Raw genomic sequence first — 6,965 nt, 5'->3', positions numbered from 1 at the left:
TGGCCACAGGGCTCAGGTCACTGGAGGGGAAAGGGCAGATTCCCCACAGGCCCCACCTCTGGCCTCCTTCCTCCAGTGCAAATGAAAGAACACACTTGCCATGGCCAATGAAAGGGGCTGGCTCGCCCGTCGGCAGTGTTGCTTCAGACAAGATTGGCTCATACAGTGGGGCTCACCCCCTAGTTTAGCTTCCTGAATCCCCTACTTCAGAGGAGACGCACACTGGGCCTCTGCTCCTTGGCTGCCCACCTGAAAACCCTCCCTCAGGCGAGACCCGCACGGGGGCTCCATCCCCTGGCTTAACCCACTGGAACCAGGTCTCCACCTATCGGTTCTCACCCGCAGGCACCGGGCACCTTCGGCGAGATTGGCCCTGGGCTAAGCCCCCTAGTTGCCCGCCAGTACCAGCACCTTGGGCAGGACCTGCCCTGTGGGTCTCCCACCATCCCCTGGATTCTGGGCAGAACAGATGCAGGGGCCCACCTGGGCCCACCCACTTCCTTCTGCTCCCTGTGCATTGTGGGACAGACCCACACAGGGGCCCCACCCTCTCACCTTGCTGACATCCGTTTCCTGGGCAGGACCACAGCCCCGGCCAGCCCCATCTTTACTGCTGCTGCTGGGATCCCAGTCAAGACCCACAACTGGTGCCTTGTTACCAATGGGCTTTTTGGCCCTGATACCCCAGGCGAGATCCCCAGGCCGAGGCCCAGGCAACTCTCCCTCCTGCCCCCACCAACCCATGGGAGCAGACTGGCTCCTGGAGTCATTTCCTGGAAAGCAGAGGGTGGCCCTGCACCACAGGAAGCTGGAAGTCATGCTGGGAGTACGCTGGGAAGCAGAAAGGTAAGACTTGGGCGCTCCATGGTGCTCTTTTCTCCTGCAGGGCCTCTGAATCCCATGGGCTTTCCTATCCAGGCCCACCCTCACTGAGTAACACGGAGCAGAGCTGGCCAAATGGGCTTTAGCACCCTCAGGGGGCGGGGCCCTCAGAAGCGATATGAGGGTGGGGATTAGAATGGGAAACTGGGGCCTGTGCCTGGGAACTTTGCCCCAGGAAAGGCTGCTTTGGAAAGAGCAGGCCCTGAAGGGATGAAGTTGGAGCCAGCTCCAAGACTGGGAACTTACTGCTGATGGCCTGTGGAGCCTTTCTCATTCTGAGAGGGCTCAGCCACCCAGGAAGGGTGGGGAAGGCTTGAGCCTGCAGGGGGGAAGGTGGAAGGGGCCTGAAACTTAGGCCAGGGGCCAGCCAGGAGTGGAGGAGGTGGGGCCCATGGGGGAAGGGGAGGAGCAGGGGAGGGAGCAGATGGGGAGAGGGTCTCTGCAGTGTGCCTTCTGGACCCTTAGACCGCTATGGTTAGGAGAAGCAGGACGGGGCGGGTCAGGGCGGGAGAGACAGGAGCAGTAGGCAGGAAAGGGCCCTGCCAGGTAGGGAAGGGGAAGGCAGGAGTTCCGGGCTTTCTCAATGAGAACCAACTAGGGCTGCCACGATGGGGCTGCCGATGGGGAGCTGACCAACCCAGTGGGTGGACTAAGTGGGCAGGGCCCTGGGAGGCCAGTAGGGGAGAAGGGGCAGGCCTCCACCTGGGAACCCTTGAAGCTGGCCTTCAGGGAAGGGAGAAGGTAAGAGGGGGGGGAATTCTGGGCAGCTGCCATCCAGTTGCAGGGAGAGAGGGGGAACAAGGCCTCTCGCGGGCTCTGCTACAGCACAGCAGACCATACCGGTGGGACCATGGGGCGCCATTGCCATCAGTGGGCAGGGCCTGCCCTTTCCCAGAATAACATCTGGGGAAGGGGAAGGTAGGAGATGGGGGAAGGCTGCCCTCAGCCTTCAGGTCCCCTCTGGCTCCCGCAGCCTCTCGAATTCAGACCCACTGGGGCTGACATGGCCCAGGAGCCAACAGAGAGCCTTGGCAACATGTGTGGCCAGGGCCCTGAGAGGTCATTTCTGAGGGAAATGGGGGGTCCTGGGGGAGGAAACTCAAGACACATCTGGGAGCAGTGGAAGCGGGGGCCTCTGGTGGGAATGTGGGACAGCTTCTGGATTTCCCACACAGATTGGACTTGGGTGCATAGGGCTGGGCAGCCAAGAAGGAGACAAGAAGAAGCCAGGGATGGGTGTGGGGTGTGGGGTGGGGAATCGGCTGGTGCCCTCCCCACGTGGGGTGAGGAAAGGCATCTCCAGAGGAAAGGGGCTGGGTGAAAGGCACATGCACCTGCACAGCCCACAGCAGACACATGCCAGGAAGGAAGAGGGGAAAGACATGAGCCAGGTGCTCGGCTGACCCCAGCCCTACCGGGAAGCCCCTCTGTCTCCCAGTGGGCTGTCTCAATGGAGTGGGGGGAGGGGTGGGATTGGGCCTTTGGCTCCCTAGTTGGGGGGATGGGGTAGGGGCGTGTCCCACAAACTTTTACCCACCATGGAGAGCTCCTTCCTGCACCAGGAAGGTGGAGAGGGAGAGCACAGTGCAGGATCAAGGCCAGGAAGGAGCTAGGGAGGATGCACCGTGTGTGGGGAGCAGCCCTCTGGCTCAGCAGTGGGCAGGGCAGGGAAGGTCTGGCCAGGGGGATTGGGTCAGATGGGGCCTCTGGCACTCTGTGTATGTTGCAGGGGCATCTCCTAAAATTTCTTCCTGACAGACCAGGAAAGCTGCACGCAGGAAGTGAAGAAGCCCAGCAAGGTCTTGGTGACAGTGAGTGGCCAGGGATAGAATGAGTTAGGAGGGATGAGGAGGGAAGATGGTGGTGCAAGACTTGCTCAGCAACTTGGGCTTCTGGGGGTGTTCCGGTGCAGATCTGATCTGTTTGTGTGTGGGTGGGGGGGTAGCTTTGGTACCTGTGGTGGGCAGGGCCTCTTAAAGCCATTTCTGTTGGGAGGGCTGGTGGGAGGGCTTCCTAAGAGCAGGAAGATTTGAGAAGCAATAAAAGACCTTAGGCAATGAATGAAAGATAAAATTGGAAAGAGTGTGGAGGATGTGACAGGAGAGTGGGAGGGAAGGGGGGCTGCATGAGGTGGAAATTAAGGAGATGTGGCTCTATCTGCTCAGCTAATTAGCTGCTCTGCTCCATAGAGCCCAGGGATGGGGGTCTCATCTGGTGCGACTCATTCCAGTGCACAAGGGGGGAGAGAGGGGAGGAGGCGGGCGGGGAAGGGGGGAGGAGGTTGAGTCAGATGCTTTCTAAGAAGTCATCCAGACTTCCATTTTCCATTGGTCTCTGTAGGCTCCGAGGAAGAAGGTGGCTCTGAGGCTTTTCATAGAATCAGAGTCAGGAGACCATAGTGTGTGAAGTTCTACGTTCTGACCCCCTCACAGAGACCGGGGATTTAGGAGGGAGCCAGACTCGGAGCCGTGGATCTCCAGCGGAAGAGTGCCTTCCACATGGGAGAAAGACATGGGGGATCATACAGGCCTGTGGAACCAGAGTCTGTGCTCCTGTGTGTGTGTATGTGTGTGTGTGCACGCGCACACACACACACACACACACACTCACACGGGCCTAGCATAGAATACCTATGTATATGTATGGTGATAGACAGATATCCTATGCAGGGAACATACACATAAGGTGTCTTTAACCTAAGCCAACATGGCTTAGGACCAGTTGGGTCGGCCACTCCACCAAGGGCCCATGAACCCTTGAGTGGGCTCAAGATCCACCTGTCTGAGTGGGGATAGGGTTGGGAGAGGGAAGAGACAGGCAAGGTTGAACTAGAACTGCTTTTACCAGCCACTAGGTTCCTGGTCCATATGTGCCTGTGCTCACACAGGGGACCACAGGATGGGCGTGATGGGAGGAGGCACGTCCTGTTGCTCTGGAGGGAAGGGGTGGGGCAGGGGGTGGGGCTCAGGATGGGGGCAGAACTTGTGACACCTTGGGCAGGGGGAGGTGACCACCACCCTGGTTGCCGACCTCCACTTAGTTGGGCTGAGCAGCTTTGCCCATGCCAGGCGGCGCTGGCAGAGGGAGCCAGACCAAGTGGGGCACAGACCTGGGAACCAAGGATTCAGGAGACTAGGGGAAGACGGGTGAGCAGGGGATGGCTCTAATCCACCCTCAAAAAAGCCACCTCCGGTGCCAGGGATGGGGCCCATGGGCATGTCACCCAGAACAGGGGAGAGGGGGAAGGAAGAACAAAGAGGAGGAAGAGGATTCCTGATGGGAAGACTGGGCCAGTTTGAGGCAGTGAGGCTGGGTGGCACGGATTCAACTCTTCAGCGACTGGGGTCCCTGGGGGCCATCCAGTATAGACAGCAACCCAGGGTGGTTCTAGGGAGAAGCAGGTACTGGCCACGTGTGGGCATTTGGACACACTCTCACCAGGGGACAGTGGGAGGGAGGGGTGAAGAGGCCAGGCACAGGAGGCTGGCCAGCTTGGAGAAAGCTGAAGAATGGGATAGATATTTCTCAGGGAAGAGGACAAGGAGTCTGAGGGAGGAGGGGGACCTGAGTCATTCCTTGGATCCCCAGGGTTTTGGGAGGGGATGCATGGGTTTCCAGGAGTGTGGGGGGGCAGAGGTGGAGCCCAACAGGATGAGACCTGGCATAGAGAGCAGCAGCAGCAGAAGAAGCAGATGGTGAGAGAAAGGAAGAGAAGTGGCCCTGTGCCCAGGAAGTTGCCTGACAGGAGGACCAGGTAGTTTCAGGGCCAAGCTGGTCCCCTGCTCACACACCAGGGGGGGACGTGCAGGCCTGCAAGGTGGGGAGTCCAGGCTGAGGATGTGGCCTGCTTAGAGAAAGCTGAAGAACCAGGACACAGACTTCACTGAGAAGAGGACAAGGAAACTAAGGGAGGGGGGGCAGTCAGTCATTTGGTGCCCTGGGTTTGGGGAGAGTCATGATCTCACAGGGAGCAGGGGAGGAGGGGGAAGGAGGTTGTAGTGAGGCGAGCCAGGGCCAGGCCCAGCACAAACAGCAGCAACAAAAGCAGACAGCAGGAAAAGGGAAGAGCCGGGGCCCAGTGCTCAGAAAACAGATGCCCCACTGCTTGTGGAAAGGTGAAGAATGAGGATGCACAGACAGGGAAGGGTATGAGTCAGGCATTTGGTGTCCGAAGATTTGTTTTGAGGAGATGAGCTCAGAAAAGCCTTAGGCAGCAGACGAGGGGGAAGGGGAAGGAAATGATGGAAGCTGTCCCGGCCGGGTAGGAACAGCAGAAGCTGACAGCAGGAGAAGGGTTAGGAAGATGCCCTACATGAGGACAGGTTGGTTCTGGGACAAAATGGGTCCCCTGCTCCTGCCAGCTTTTGGCAAGGTGGGAGTGGGTGGGCCAGAACCTTTGAAGGCCATGGTGTTGAGGTGGTCAGGCAGACAAGAGGAAGAACCAGAACACATCACAGACAAGAGGACAAGGTGGAGATGGAGCAGGGAGAGGCATTAATCTCAGAAAAGCCATAACCAGCAGTAGTGGGGGGAGAGGTAGAGTGAAGCGGTGACTGGCTCAGTCAACAGGAGCAGAAGCAGACGGCAGGAGAAGGGAAGAACAGGGGACCCAGTGAGCGGGAAGATGGGCAGCATTCGGGTGAATTGGGGGGGGGCGGCTCCTTCAGGCATTTGGACACACACTCACCAGTGGGCGGACTGGGACCTTGAGAAGGCCATAGCCATGGTGGTGGTGGGGAGAATCAGGCAGAGGAAGCTGGCACATTACAGAGAAGAAGACAAGGAGAAGACATTTGGAGGATGTGGCTGGTGAGTGCAGACCTGGGCTGATGATTGGGGGGACTCCAAAATGTGCTTTCCCATGGAGTGGTGGGTTGGAAGTACAGCAGAGCCTTACATTAGAGGTGGGGGAATGCGTGTGAGAGAGAAACCATGCCAGATGAGGACATAGAACTGCAGTGGGGAGGAGGAAGGGAGGAATCCAGCCTTTAGGGAGAGCTCCTGCAGGCAGGAAGTGAAGAGAAAGCATCAGCAGCACAGGAAGGTGGGGCAGCAGTGGTGCGGGTCCACCTGCTTGGCTACTCTGGCTCCAACCCTAAGCTACTCCCGGGGGATTGCTTACATGGGTACCATTTTGTCTGCCCAAGTGGCCCTGGCCTGCATAGGAATGCTTCAGTTAGGGCTCATGGCTCAGTGTGTGTGGGCAGCACTGGACGGGGCAGGCGAGAGACAGGAAGAAGTAGAGACTGCACACACTGGGCGGGCTGGCCTGTGCTGGGAGGTGAGAGAGAGACACACAACAGGAGGGCTCAAGTACCCCAGAAATAAAAGGCATTGCTACACCCTGGCCTGCCTTCTGACTGTGCTTTGCTTTCTTGCCTTCCTGCCCTGCACTGCTGCCCCCATTGCAGCTGCACTGTCTCCCTGCCCTGTACCTTTTCTCCCTAGTTCCTTCTCTCCCTACTCCTCACAATCTCCCTACCCATCACGATCTCCCTACCTCCACCTCCCTAACTCTTCCTGTCTCTGTCTCCCTACCTCTCCCTGTCTCTGCCTTTGTATCTCCCTCCCCCCTTAACTCTCCTTAGCTCCCTGCCTCTTCCTTCCTCCCCAACTCTCTGCCTGTCTCCCTGCCCCATCTCCCCAATGCTCTCCTCTAACCTTGACCTACCTCCCTGCCTCCACACCTCTGCCTCCCTCCCCAACTCTCTTGCCTCTGCCTCCCCATCCCCAAGGCTCTCCTCTACCCACACCCTGCCTCCTTACCTCTCCCACCCAACTCTCTGTCTCTGCTTTCCCAAAGTTCTCTACCCCCACCCCTGTCTCCTTACCTCCCCACCACTGCCTCCCCCTCCCACCTCCATCTATTCCCTCTGCTTCCCTCAACCCACCCTGCTTCCCCCTCCCTCCTGCTACCTTCCCTCATCTACCCCTCCCAGCCTCAATCCACAACTCTCTTCCTGACTCCCCAACTCTCCTCTACTGCCCCATCTCCCTATCTCCCCACCTCTGCCTCTTGTCACCATTTAAACCCCCTCCCTTTGTCCACCCTGCTCCCTGCCTGCTACCTCCCACAGCCTCCC

This window comes from Dipodomys ordii, unplaced genomic scaffold (assembly GCF_000151885.1).
Source record: "Dipodomys ordii isolate 6190 unplaced genomic scaffold, Dord_2.0 Scaffold32, whole genome shotgun sequence".
Classification (NCBI taxonomy): Eukaryota; Metazoa; Chordata; class Mammalia; order Rodentia; family Heteromyidae; genus Dipodomys; species Dipodomys ordii.
The sequence above is the reverse complement of the archived record's forward strand: the minus strand, read 5'-3'. Positions refer to the sequence as shown.